This window comes from Martes martes, assembly GCF_963455335.1.
Source record: "Martes martes genome assembly, chromosome: 11".
In the NCBI taxonomy this organism is placed as follows: domain Eukaryota; kingdom Metazoa; phylum Chordata; class Mammalia; order Carnivora; family Mustelidae; genus Martes; species Martes martes.
The window spans coordinates 39642450-39656403 of NC_137899.1; positions in this window are offsets into that span (position 1 = coordinate 39642450).

A 13954-nucleotide genomic window follows, 5' to 3' on the forward strand; every position below is an offset into this window, starting at 1 on the left:
TCCTCCGTTGGAAACATTCTGGTTTAAAAACAAAATGTACTTTTAGTCATTGTTGAAGAAACTGTAAATTGGCAGGCAAAATTATGAAGGGTAATTTGACATTTTCTATTGTTTTAAAAGTCAATATTTTTAAACTCCATAATTTAGCCTTTGAGAATTTTCTAATTCTAATTTCTAAAGGAATAATTAAATATGCACAAAACATATATGCATAAAATTAATAATAAATAGTAAAAAATGAAAACTAGTTAAATGAGCAAAAACAAAGAATTAAAGGAGTTAGGCACTTTTGTGTAATTGAATGGTATTAAGTCATGAAAAAAATCTCAAAATATTTAGTAACAAGGGAGAAACACTTGAAATATATTGGCATGTGAAAAAGCAAGTCAGAAGTATATACCAAAATTGAGAAAAATATACTTAAAAGTGTTTATCTCTGAGTGTGAGACTATATACAAAATAATTTGTTTCTTCTCCAAATTCTCTTAAGCAATTATTTGCTGCTTTTATAAGACAAAATAAGTAATACATGTTATTTATAAAACTGCACTGAATAAATAAGTTAAATATCGTTGAAATTGGTCATTCAAGAAACTCATAATCATTCTCTTTATTTGTTAAATATATATTTGAGTTCTTCCAGGAACTCTTTATGAATGGAAATTTTAGATATACATCAATATTTTGGAAATTCTTAAGGAATATTCGAGGTACGTCTGTTACCTGGACATAGAGGATTTGATTAAAAGGAAATGGCCAAATTAGAAGTATATTTTACATCCTTAAAGAATTAAAGAAAATTGAAAAATAACGAAAGCCATGTTTTTGCAAAGCATAGTCAAGTACCTTTTTCAAAAGTGTATTTATTCTAGTTCATACACCAGGCCTCAGGATGGATTCACATTCTTATTCACAGCTCACAGTATCCAGGGCACTTCTCAAGCGCCAGGCACACATTGTGGTATTTTTAATAATAGATAGCGAAATGAAGAAGCAGCTCTGGCCAGAAATTAAGAGAGGAATTTAAAGAAATAAATAAAGCTTATGAAGGTGATGACCATAACCTAAACCTATTAAATGCTGGTCATCTCCTATTTTCTTTTATCTTTCCCCCAGGGTTTTGTTTTTTTTTTTTGACAGAGTGTCCCCAACAACAGTTAATATTACATTCAGCCATATAATCACTTGCAGAATTTCTGATTAGCAGGGATCAGAGTATTTCCAATGGTAGGAACCAATCCTTTAATCCTCCAAATAGTAAAATGAGCCACAAAGTAGGACTGACTTCAAACACAGAGTGTTAATTTTTCTTGCTTAAATGACAAATAGCAGTGGTCATCTAGTGTAATTTCATCAGATGGTTCTGGAAGGCTCAAAACAGCAGTTGGATCATTAACGTACTCACAAAGGAATGAACTTCAGTCCTGCATGTTCTTTTCCTTGCATTCAGTGCTTCCAAAGCCAAACGTGTGTGTTGCTGGGTTCCTTGGAGTATAGGAAAGTGATAGAGCTTAGTCCCATGGTTTGCTCCACCAACACCATGTGCCAGCTACTTCCAAGATTGAGAACGTGCTCTGTGCCCCTTGTTGGGAAGTTTGCCTCAGGAAGTGATCTCACGTCAAAGTACCAACAGATTTGATCTGACAAATACTCCCTATTCCCAAATAAAAGGAAGACTATTTCTCCTCACTCTTCTTCGGAAATTACCAGCCAGAGATCCCATGAGGATGAGAGGATGATTGGGTTGCTTCGTGATCTGTCAGAAGAAACGAAAAATAAAATCATTCTTTATGATGGGAATATTTGAATTGCATTTTCACACAAATTTCCCAAATTGCAAGACTTTTGCCACACAGGAAACACCTGCTAATTTACTGAGAAGTCAGAGGCCTGGAGTGCGCAATGACCTGTTCAAACTGGAAGCAGCCATTTAGGTTGGTGTTTCAAGTACCAATTCAAACTAGAATCATACATCATAGAGGCCATAAAAATCATATGGAAAGCTAATTAATATAAGATGGGCCAGGTCTGACTCAGGTCTAAAAACCAAGTGAGAATTAGCTATGGCGTCTGCAATTTGTTTTTCTTTTTTGGTAAATGGGAATGGAATCACTATACTTGGGTGAGTAGAGCAAATATCCTTTGAAATGCCATCCTCACTTCCCCCCCATATTGCCTTGGCATACCCTTAGCTTTTCCTTCTAGAGTTAAGTTTGAAGATCATCCAGGGTAAAAAGCTGAAATGGATTAAGTTTTGACAAATAACTAGCTGGAGGCGGAAGAGAAGAATTGCCCTGAACAAGAAAAATAATCAAAGACACAGGGGATGGAACAGGATCTGTTTTCTATCTTTGTGGAAACAGATAAAGAGAAAAGAATTTAACTGGCAATGGGAAGGTTTAATTTAGACATCTTGAAGATTTTACAGGTTTTCCCACTACCAAGAGTTGCTACCTTTTAATAAGAGCTAAATTCTTTAGATGCGTCATAGGTATGAATTTCAACATCACAAATTCAAGTGTGCAGAAAATGTGATTTTTTGACTATCATAATTGTGAGTGCTCTGATCTGAACACCCAGCCTGCCCCATATAGGAAACGATTAAGTTTTTTTTTTCTTTTTTCCAACTTTTTTTTCTCTTTTCGATACAGTGATTTTTTTTTTTTTTTTTTGGAGTGGGGGTGTCTATTCATACCTAGAGGGTCAGAAACCTTGTAGTTCATTCTTTCTTCCAGGTGTTCTATCTCTCTGTAACCCAAAAGCTCACATGGACAAGAGCAGGGGAAGACTGGCACACTCTGCACCCTTTCTTTGGTCCAAACAACTCTTCCCCTTTACCCAGGGGTTGGCTTGGTCTTTGGCTTCCTAGGATATCTCCCTCTCTGTCCTTGGCTGAGCTCTCTACCTCAGAATCCATCTGCAGTGTCCCAGATTCAGAAAACTGAGCTTAAACACTCCACTGGTTCTGGAACATTTCCTGAACTGTTCTCAATTCATGCCTCTTTTATTTCAAGCACTTTCCTACATTTAATTTTATTCAAATCCCATCCATTCTTCAAAGCCCAAAAATTTCTCCCTGATCCCCTCACATGAAGGGATTTTTCTTTTTTGAATTCATAGTCTGTTCCTCTCCTCTGACCTTTATCACCTTTTGTTGGCACAAACATTCAGCTGGCAAACACTTATACAGGTAGACTTGTTGTTGACTGTTGGCATCTGTGCGATTGGAAGGATGTCTGTTCTGATTGACTCTTGGTTATGTCCTACTGGGGTTTTTTTTTTTTTTCATTTTTTTTCATTTTTAATTCTACCTCTATCTTCAACCTAGATTATAATAAATTATATCCATGCTCTTCTCTCCCACTGTAAACTCCTTAAGGAAGGAAATGTTTCTATTTGGTAGCTCATTCAATGCCTTGTACATAGTAGGCAATCAAAAATATTTATTAAATGAGTCCTCAGGTGAAACTAGACTAGGCTACAACATTTTCTTTGGTGTAAGGATGAAAAAGACAGGAGGCATCATTCATCATTGGCATATAAATACAATTTACTTGCCAGCATTACTCTCTTCTGTCTACTCCCTGATGCCTACTCGAAGTCTCATAATTTTTAATTTGAGAAAAGAACCAGTGGGGTACTTTGGTTTTAATTTGTGGAGAAAAAAAGAAAATAAAATTATTCAAACTTTGCTCTTCCACCACTGACAGTTAATAATATCATTGTCATCACACTGAGCATTTTTAAAAGGCATTTGAGAAATTCATCTTTTCCCTGATTTAACATTTTAACATTTTAATTTCAGTCCCGTCTCAGGAGGATTAAAACTGAGCAGCACTTTGTCACTTTTATGCTCCTCCATTACTTTGATATAAAAACAGAAATAGTAAATACAGTTTAAGAATGCTTCCAATTCACAAGGACCAGATCCTGAAACCTTCATAAAATTTTAGATTATTATACAGCATCATTGTACAAAGACTTGGCTTTATTTTTAGAACTATTAAGTGAAAATAAAATAAAAAGGAGCCCCTCCCGCTGCATAGTAGATACTGAAAGACAATTTTTTCTTTTCTTTCTTTCTTTTTTTTCTTTTTTGTACTTTGGAACATTTAGTTTGTGAGAGTAGAGAACACCAAAAAGCTGTTTGTTCACTTCCTAGCTAAGAGCTGGTGTTTATACAAGCTTTCTAGAATATAGATTCCATTTCCTGTCTTCAAAAGTTATAGATGAATATGCACCTATGAAATCATTTGCAAATTGTTGAAACTATGAATGTTAAATCCACAAATGCCAGAGGCCTGCTGTTACGGCTCTCACCAGCTTAGCTCTAAGTTAAGAGTTCTCCGTGTTTAAATGGTTACAACAACTACTCCCACTCCAGTTTCCCTAATGATCCTCAAAACTCCTGGAGGAGCTGCCAATTCCTATGTCATCCTCATTCTCCTAGAGCCTGGGGTTCAGAGGAACTCGGAACTTGGAGTTTAGGATTTGATAAGATCCAGACAGCTCAATGTCAGGAAGGAGTTGAGCTGTGGATTCAAGTTTATGGTCATGATTCTCAGAATATGGGCCAGATTCTTATTCCTAACACGTGACTTACTGGACTAGACTTTCTAGTGGGTCAACCTGGGAATCTGCATCTTAAACTTCCTCCTTATATGATTTTTTTAGATTGAAAAAAGTCACAACGTTAGGGGCACCTGGGTGACTCAGTTGATTAAGCATTTGCCTTCAGCTCAGGTCAGCATCTCAGAGTCCAGGAATCAAGCCCCTCGAGTCAGCCCCCTGATCAGCAGGGAGCCTGCTTCCTCCTCTCCCCCTGCTAGTGTGTGCGCTCTCTTTCTCTCTGTCTCTCTCATGCTCCCTCTCTCTCTCAAATAAATAAAGCTTTTTTTCTTTTTTTAAAGTCACAGTGTTAGCGATACCATGTAAATTTCAGATTGCCCATAGTCCCAGAAAAAGTTCTCCCATCAAAAATAACTTTACTGACCGTTTCAGTCAAGAAGCCAAGGTTGCCTTCCTAAGTAGTGTCTCACCTTAGTAAAAACCCATGGATGGCATTGTAGACCTGCTTGTAGAACAAAATTAAATTTCTAATAATCTCAATACAGTTCACCAACAGTTTTAAGGAATATTTAAATAATTTGTCTTTCAAAATGCCAAGGAAAGAAACCCATTCATCTGTTCTTGAACTAGACACTGGTAAATCAGGATGACCCAGATGATTATGCATTCATGATGAGATCTGAGAAGGGGATGACTTTGCTCAGCTCTGTCAGGTTAAAATTATTTGGATAACTTCTAAACAAACAGCATATCCACCGTGAAGATTCCAGTTTTATTTATTGTCAGTAGCCTTGAATGATGATTGCAATAAAAGCATATACTCCTATCCAAAACCAAATAGAAGAGGCTACCATTTTTCACTTAGCGCTGAAAGATTCTATTTTAGAGACGAATTGAAATCTTTTGTTTTTCAAGTAGCACATTATAAACATCACTTGAAGCATTTCCTTATTCAATTTTGTACAACTAATAGTTTCTTCAAGTTAGTTAGGTGATTGCTAGCAATTAATTAGTAAGGTTAACATTGTTCTTATTGATCAGCCTGACAGCAGTGATTGACAACATTAGTATAATTGCTTTATTTCTCAGAAAACTTTAGCATGAGAACCTAATAGTAGTGGGAAACAGTTGGGAGATAAAGAAAAATAGATTATATGCTTTAGATTGGGCCAATTACCTTAACATGCTGCCAGGGCTTTGATAACTGTATTAAGGGCTAAGGCTTCCTATCCTTAGGCAGCCAAGAGCTTATTTTCTGTCCTTTCCCTATACCTTGGATGACAGTGGATCTCCACAGGGGACAGAGAAGTTGGTCAGTGATCTGACATGCAACCCTGCATTACTATTTCAATTATAATCAGGATGAGTAAGTAAAGGAATAGTTTGTAACCAATGTTTGAAAATTCAAAATTTAGTGGCTGTGTTTAACATTTTTTCTTATGAAATAAGAGATCGAAAGGGAAGACACATTTACTCCACATTCTACCTATCTAAAGTTCCAATGAAGTTGCATATATTCCCTCCTAGCTGTCATTCAGATATGGAAGTAATATTGATGATGTTCCAGAATGATTCTGGATCTGGCTACAGTATTTTTCCCTTAAGTCTTCCTTGTTCAAGGGTTACTGGGAAGAGAAGGTGAAACCTAAGGATCAGGGACATCTTGTGACTGATACAGAGTTCCAGTGTTTTCTTTGGGAATTTAATAGAAATCTTCAGTCTTTTGTTGCTTGACCTACTACTGCAGAATGACTAGTCCTTTATTATACTCAACTTATCTTTCAGAATGACTGTGTTAAACCTTCATAATTCATGGTTGTCAAAACTTTTAAAGATAGCTTTTGTTCTTGTTAAAATGATTAGGAATATAAGTATAGGTTTTGTTTGGATATTTGCTCAGGATGTTAGAGCTATTCTTTTTTTTTTTTTTTAATCATTTTATTTATTTATTTTCAGTGTTCTAGCATTCATTGTTTATGCACCACACCCTAGTACTCCATGCCATACGTCCCCTCCCTATAGCTATTGTAAAAGATGCTCAAATACATGCTTCAGCTTACAAGGAACATAAATGTAGATCCCTTTCATTAGAATTACCAGTTACCAAGAACATTCTATATTCTAGATACCTTTAAGGTAAATTGAATACATAATCTTCAGTTCTTACAGCAAAATGACAAATTGTAGCCCTAGTTTGACAGATGAGGAAACTAATAGAATAAAGGATGAGTACAAGGTCAGGCAGGTAATAAGGGACAAAATTCAGATTTATCTGGTTCTACAGCCTGTGTCCTTTTTTCTATAGCAGACATCCACTTGGTGGAAGCCCTTCGGTTCCATTTAACCTTCCTACATTCAAAGGTGTATTTCTTCCATTTATTGTGCTCTAGTAGAGATTTAGAGGGTCACTTCTGTTGGTCGTGTTATCAAAAAGAAAAGTAGTATATTGGTTGAGATTTTAGGTCTGTTGTCAGCCTTGCTGGGTCTGAATCTTGGCTCTGACCGTCACTTCCTAGCTGTGTGTCCTTATGTATATAACTCTATTTCCTCTTCTTTAATATGAAAGTAATAAGTGTTGTACCTCACAAGGCTGTTTCATGGATTAAATGAATTAATGCAGTGCTTCTCAAACTTCAATATGCACACAAATCATTTGGGAGCCTGGTGAACCTGTGGATCCCAGTTCCAAAATCTAGGGTAGAACCTGAGATTCTGTGTGCAGGATACACAGAACAGTGAACAGTGGCTGACATGGAATAAGTTTTCAGTAAATGTCAGTTGTGATTATTTAATGATTCAGATGAGGGAAGGTCCCTTGGAGAAAGTACTAACTTTGAATGAATTTTTGAGGAAATGATAATTAAAGGGATCTTACATTGTGCAGGACAGCCTACCATGCCAGAACCTCTAAAAGATTCCATTACTACATGGTTAAAGGGTTAGGTCAGGCCACCATTTACTGGAAATGGTATAATTTTGAAAATTCAGTTAGAAGGAACAGGCTGTGATGTAGCCACCTAAAAAGCAACTCATTTATTGAACAAATATTTATTAAGCTTCTTGTGTTTTAACTGTAAGAAATTTGAGGTCAATTAAGCATGATGTGTATGTCAGACATTGACCTTGACACTAGGAATACTTGGCCATGCCCTATTTTAAAATGTTTTCCTCCATGGCGAATGTAGCATATACCTTCCAGTACTAGTTGCAAGGTAAATGGTTTTGTTTTATAGGGAGTATCTGTCCTTCTCCTGCTTCAGTGCTCCTTTCCACTTCCTATCTGGGATTTCCAATTTACTCCCTATAATGCCTCCATTTCGATCTGTTTAATGTAAGTACATCACTCTTCTGGACAATTCCTGAACATACTCATTTTCTGATTAACCCACACATTTTTTATTGACTACCCAATCCATGCATAACGTACAGCTCTTAGCATTGTATGTGTTGGAAAAGATAATTTTTTTTAATATCTTAATTTTATTTTTTTCAGTGTTCCAAGATTCATTGTTCATGCACCACACCCAGTGCTCCATGCAATAGGTGCCCTCCTTAATACTCACCACCAGGCTCACCCATCCTCCCATCACCCTCCCCTCCAAAACCCTCAGTTTTAACAGGTAATTAACCTTAATTTCATGGTCTATAATGTTTTTATTTGACTGCCACAAAATAAAACCTTGTTTGCTCGCATGCCTAGCATATCTGCAAACAAGTAAAAGAGAACCTCTAACCCTAAGAATCTACAGTCCACCTTAAAATGAACACTGATACTTTACATTCATGTTTAACTCTATAATATAAAGATGTTAGAAACTCGGCTGAAAACAAACTTCCCAAGCAGACTTTCTGGCTTGATAGATGCCTTTTCATGAAACACATTTATATTAATGTATTTTTGTTTCACATGTCTACCCTAGATCAGCTTAATCTTTCTGGACATCATTCTTGCATTACTTCTTAGGAGGTAGTAATAATGGTTTCACATGTTAGAAATACTGACTTGCTAACATAATCCCTATGATATTCTCATTTGCTTTGGAACCTTTGGGGATTCCAGCAAGTTTTTGTCACATAGTATGCTAAATCTTCAAAAGAATGAAACAGAAGACAGTTGTCCTTTTTTCCCCTAGCTTTATTGAAGTATACTTGACAAATAAACATTGTAAATATTTCAGGAATACTATATACACACATACACACACACATAGACACACACATACTATGAAATTATCACAGTCAAGATAATTATCATCTCCTCTCACATAGTTATGATTTTTGTGTATGTAATGAAAATACTTAAGATAACTCTCTTAGCAAATTTCAAATACACGATATAGTATTATCATTATTATTAAAAAAAATTGCAGTCACCAAGACAGCATGGTACTGGCACAAAAACAGACACATAGACCAGTGGAACAGAGTAGAGAGCCCAGATATCAACCCTCAATTCTATGGTCAAATAATCTTCGACAAAGCAGGAAAAAATATACAGTGGAAGGAAGACAGTCTCTTCAGTAAATGGTGCTAGGAAAATTGGACAGCTATGTATAGAAGAATGAAACTTGACCATTCTCTTACACCATGCACAAAGATAAACTCGAAATGGATAAAAGATCTCAATGTGAGTCAGGAATCTATCAAAATCCTAGAGGAGAACATAGGCAGTAACCTCTTCGACATCAACCACAGCAAGTTCTTTCAAGACATGTCTCCAAAGGCAAAGGAAACAAAAACGAAAATAAACTTTTGGGACTTCATCAAGATCAAAAGCTTCTGCACAGCAAAGGAAACAGTCAACAAAACAAAGAGGCAACCCATGAAATAGGAGAAGACATTCACAAATGACACTACAGGCAAAAGGCTGATATCCGAGAGCTATGAGGAACTGCTCAAACTCAACACACACAAAACAGATGGTCACATCCAAAAATGGGCAGAAGACATGAACAGACACTTCTCCAAAGAAGACATACAAATGGGTAATGGACACATGAAAAAATATTCATCATTAGCCATTAGGGAGATTAAAATCAAAACCACATTGAGATACCACCTTACACCAGTCAGAATGGCCAAAATCAACAAGACATTAAACAAGTGTTGGAGAGGATGTGGAGAAAAGAGAACCCTCTCACACTGTTGGTGGGAATGCAAGTTGGTGCAGTCACTTTGGAAAACAGTGTGGAGATTCCTTAAGAAATTAAAAATAGAGCTACCCTTTTTTTTTTTAAGATTTTATTTATTTGACAGAGATTGCAAGTAGGCAGAGAGGCAGGCAGAGAAAGAGGAAGGGAAGCAGGCTCCCCGTAGAGCAGAGAGCCTGATGCGGGGCTTGATCCCAGGACCCTGAGATCATGACCTGAGCCGAAGGCAGAGGCTTTAACCCACTGAGCCACCCAGGCGCCCTAAAAATAGAGCTACCCTTTGACCCTGCAATTGCACTACTGGGTTTTTGCCCCCAAAGATACAGATGTAGTGAAAAGAAGGGCCAACTGTACCCCAATATTCATAGCAGCAATGGCCACAGTCACCAAACTTTGGAAGGAACCAAGATGCCCTTCAGCAGACAAATGGATAAAGAAGATATGGTCCATAGATACAGTGGAGTATTATGCCTCCATCAGAAAGGATGAATACCCAACTTTTGTATCAACATGGACGGGACTGGAAGAGATTATGCTGAGTGAAATAAGTCAAGCAGGGAGAATCATATGGTTTCATTTACTTGTGGAACATAAGGAATAACATGGAGGACATTGGGAGATGGAGTGGGGAAGTGAGTTGGGGAAAATTGGAGTGGGGAGACAAACCATGAGAAACTGTGGACTCTGAGAAACAAACTGAGGGTTTTGGAGGGGTGGGGGTGGAGGTTGGGTGAGCCTGGTGGTGGGTATTATGGAGGGCGCATATTGCCTGGAGCACTGGCTGTGGTACATAAGCAATGAATTTTGGAACACTGAAAAGAAAATGAAAAAAATTTTGAGTATACTTAACATACACAGTTATATTAGTTATATTAGTGTACTATATGATTCAACATTTCTGTACATTACTCTGTGCTCGTCATGATAAGTGTACTCTTAATCCCCTTTACCATATTTCACCCATCCTCTCACTCACCTTCCCTCTGATAACTATCAGTTTGCTCTCTATAGTTGAGTTTCTTTTTAGTTTGTCCCTTTTTTTCATTCATTTTATTTCTTAAATTCTATATATGGGTGAAATCATACTGTGTTTTTCTTTCTTTGATTGACTTACTTTGCTTAGCATTATACTCTCTAGATCCATCCATGTTGCTGCAAATGGCAAGATTTCATTCTTTTTGATGGTTGAGTAATATTCCATTGTATCTACCACATCTTTATCCATTCATCCAACAATTGACACTTGGGCTGCTTCCATAATTTGGCTATTGTAAGTAATGCTGCAATAAACATAGGGATGCATGTATCTTTTTGAATTAATGTTTTCATATTCTTTGGGTAAATACTCAGTAGTGGAATTACTGAGTCATGTACTAATTCTATTTTTAATTTTTTGAGGAACCCCCATACTGTTTTCCACAGTGGTTGTAGCAGTTTTGCATTCCCATCAACAGTGCATGAGGGTTCCTTTTTCTCCATATCTCACCAACACTTGTTATTTCTTATGTTTTTGATTTTAGCTATTCTGACAGATGTGAGATGATAATCTCTTTGTAGTTTCAATTTGCATTTCCCTGATGATGAGTGATATTGAGCATCTTTTCATGTATCTGATGGCTATCTGCATGTTTTCTTTGGAACAACACCAGTTCATGTCTTCTGTTCATTTTTTAATTGGTTATTTGGGATTTTGTTGTTGTTGAATTGTATAAGTTCTTTATATATTTTGGATACTGACCCTTTATCAGATATATCATTTGCAATATCTTCCCCCATTCTGTAGATTATCTTTTAGTTTTATTGATTTCTACCTTTGCTGTGCAAAAGGTTTTTATTTTGATGTAGTCCCAATAGTTTATTTTTGTTTTTGCTTCCCTTGCCTCAGAAGACGTATCTAGAAATATGTTGCTATGACTGATGTCAGAGAAATTACTGCCTGTACTGTCTTCTAGGATTTTTATGGCTTCAGGTCTCACATTTAGGTCCTTATCCCATTTTGAGTATATATGTGTGTGTGGTATAAGAAGTAGTCCAATTTCATTCTTTTGCATGTAGCTGTCCAGTTTTCCCAACAGCATTTGTTGAAGAGACTGTCTTTTTCCTATTGGATATTCTTGCCTCCTTTGTTGAAGATTAATTAACTGACCATTCAATCATGGGTTCTGTGTCTCCCGCATTCTAGTCATCTGTGTGTCTGTTTTTTGTGATTTGCTTTGATTTCTAAAGCTTTGTAGTATATCTTGAAATATGGGATTGTGATACCTTCACTTTTGTTCTTTTTCAAAATCGCTTTGGCTTTTTGAGGTCTTTTGTGGTTCCATACAAGTTTTAGGATTGTTTGCTTAGTTCTTTGAAAAATGCTATTGGTATTTTGAAAGGATTGCACTGAATCTATAGATTGCTTTGGGTAGTATGGACATTTTAACAGTATTTGTCCTTCCAATTCATAAGCATGGATTATCCTTTTATTTGTTTCTATGGTTTTAATTATTTTATCAGTGTTTTATAGTCTTCAAAGTATAGGTCTTTTACCTCCTTGGTTAAGTTTGTTCTCATGTATTTTATTATTTTTGGTACAATTTTAAGTGGGATTGTTAATTTCTATTTCTGCTGTTTCATTATTAGTGTATAGAAATGCAACGGGCTTTTGTATATTGATTTTGTGTCCTGTGACCTTCTTGAATTCATTTATCAATTCTAGTGGTGTTTTAGTGACATCTTTAAGGTTTTTTATATATAGCATCATGTCATCTGCAAATAGTGAAAATTTTATATGAGTTTGGCTTTTTTAGATTCCACATATAATTGAGGTCATGGAGTATTTATCTTGCTGTGTCCATCTCACTTAGCATAATGTTCTCACTATTCATCCATGTTATTGCATATGGCAGTCTGTCTTTTTTTTAGAGCTGAATAATATTCGTGTGTGTGTGTGTGTGTGTGTGTGTGTGTGTGTATCACATTTTCTTTATCCATTCATCTGTCAGTGAACACTTAGGTTGTTTCTATATCTTGGCTGTTGTCTCTACATTTATTTTGGATATATGCACAGAAATAGGATTGCTGCTGCATCATATGGTAGTTCTCTTTTTAATTTTTTGAGAAAGGTCCATACTGTTTTCTGTAAGGCTATCCTAATTTGCTTTCCCACTGTATCTGTGAAAACCACAGATGTGCTTTTCTCCACATCCGTACCAACATTTGTTACCTTTTGTCTTTTTGATAATAGTGATTTCTGAACAGGTGTGAGGTGATATCTATTGTGGTTTTGATTTGAATTTTCTTGGTAATTAGTGATGCTCAGCACCTTTTCATATACCTATTGGCCATTCATATGTCTTTGTTTGCAAAATGTCTGTTCATGTCCTAAGCCCATTTTTTTAAGCCTGTTGAATTTTTTTTTTTTTAGTTTAGTTTTTTTGTTTTTGTTTTTTGCTATTGAGATGTTTGTTACTTAAATATTTTGGACATTAACTTACAATTATATATATGGTTTACCAGTATTTTTTACCATTCTGTGGGTTGATTTTTCACTATGTTGATTATTTCCATTGCTGGCAAAAACTTCTTAGTGTGATGCAATCCCACTCGTCTATTTTTGGTTTTGTTGCGTGTGCTTTTGGTGCCACATCTTAAAATTCATTGCCAAGACCAATGACAAGAAGCTTTTCCCTATGTTTTCTTTTCATTGGTTATGGTAACAGGTTTTACATTTAAGTCTTTAATACAGGTTGAATTGATTTTTGTATATGATGTGAAAAAGAGGTCTGATTTCATTCTTCTGTATGTGGATATCCAGCTTTCCAAAATCACTAATTAAAGAGACTATCCTTTCCCTATTGTGTGTTCTTGGTACCCTTGTCAAAGATCAGTTGACTGTAGATATCTGGATTTATTTCTGGCCACTCCATTCTTTTCCATTGGTCTGTATGTCTGTTTTCATGCTGGTTCCATATGATTTTGATTACTATAGCTTTTTAATATATTTTGAAAACAGGAGGTGCTCAAGATTGCTTTGGCTATTCAGGGTCTTTTGTGGTTCCATATGAATGTTAGGTTTTTTTTTCTATTTCTGTAAAAAATGCCATTAGTATTTTGATAAAGATTGCGTTTACTATTAATTACATAGTTGTTATTAATTAAACCTTTTGAGCAACAGATTCCTTTGAGTATCTGATGAATTTGTGGATCTTTACCCCAGAAAAATAATCATATGCACATACTTAGAGACTCTA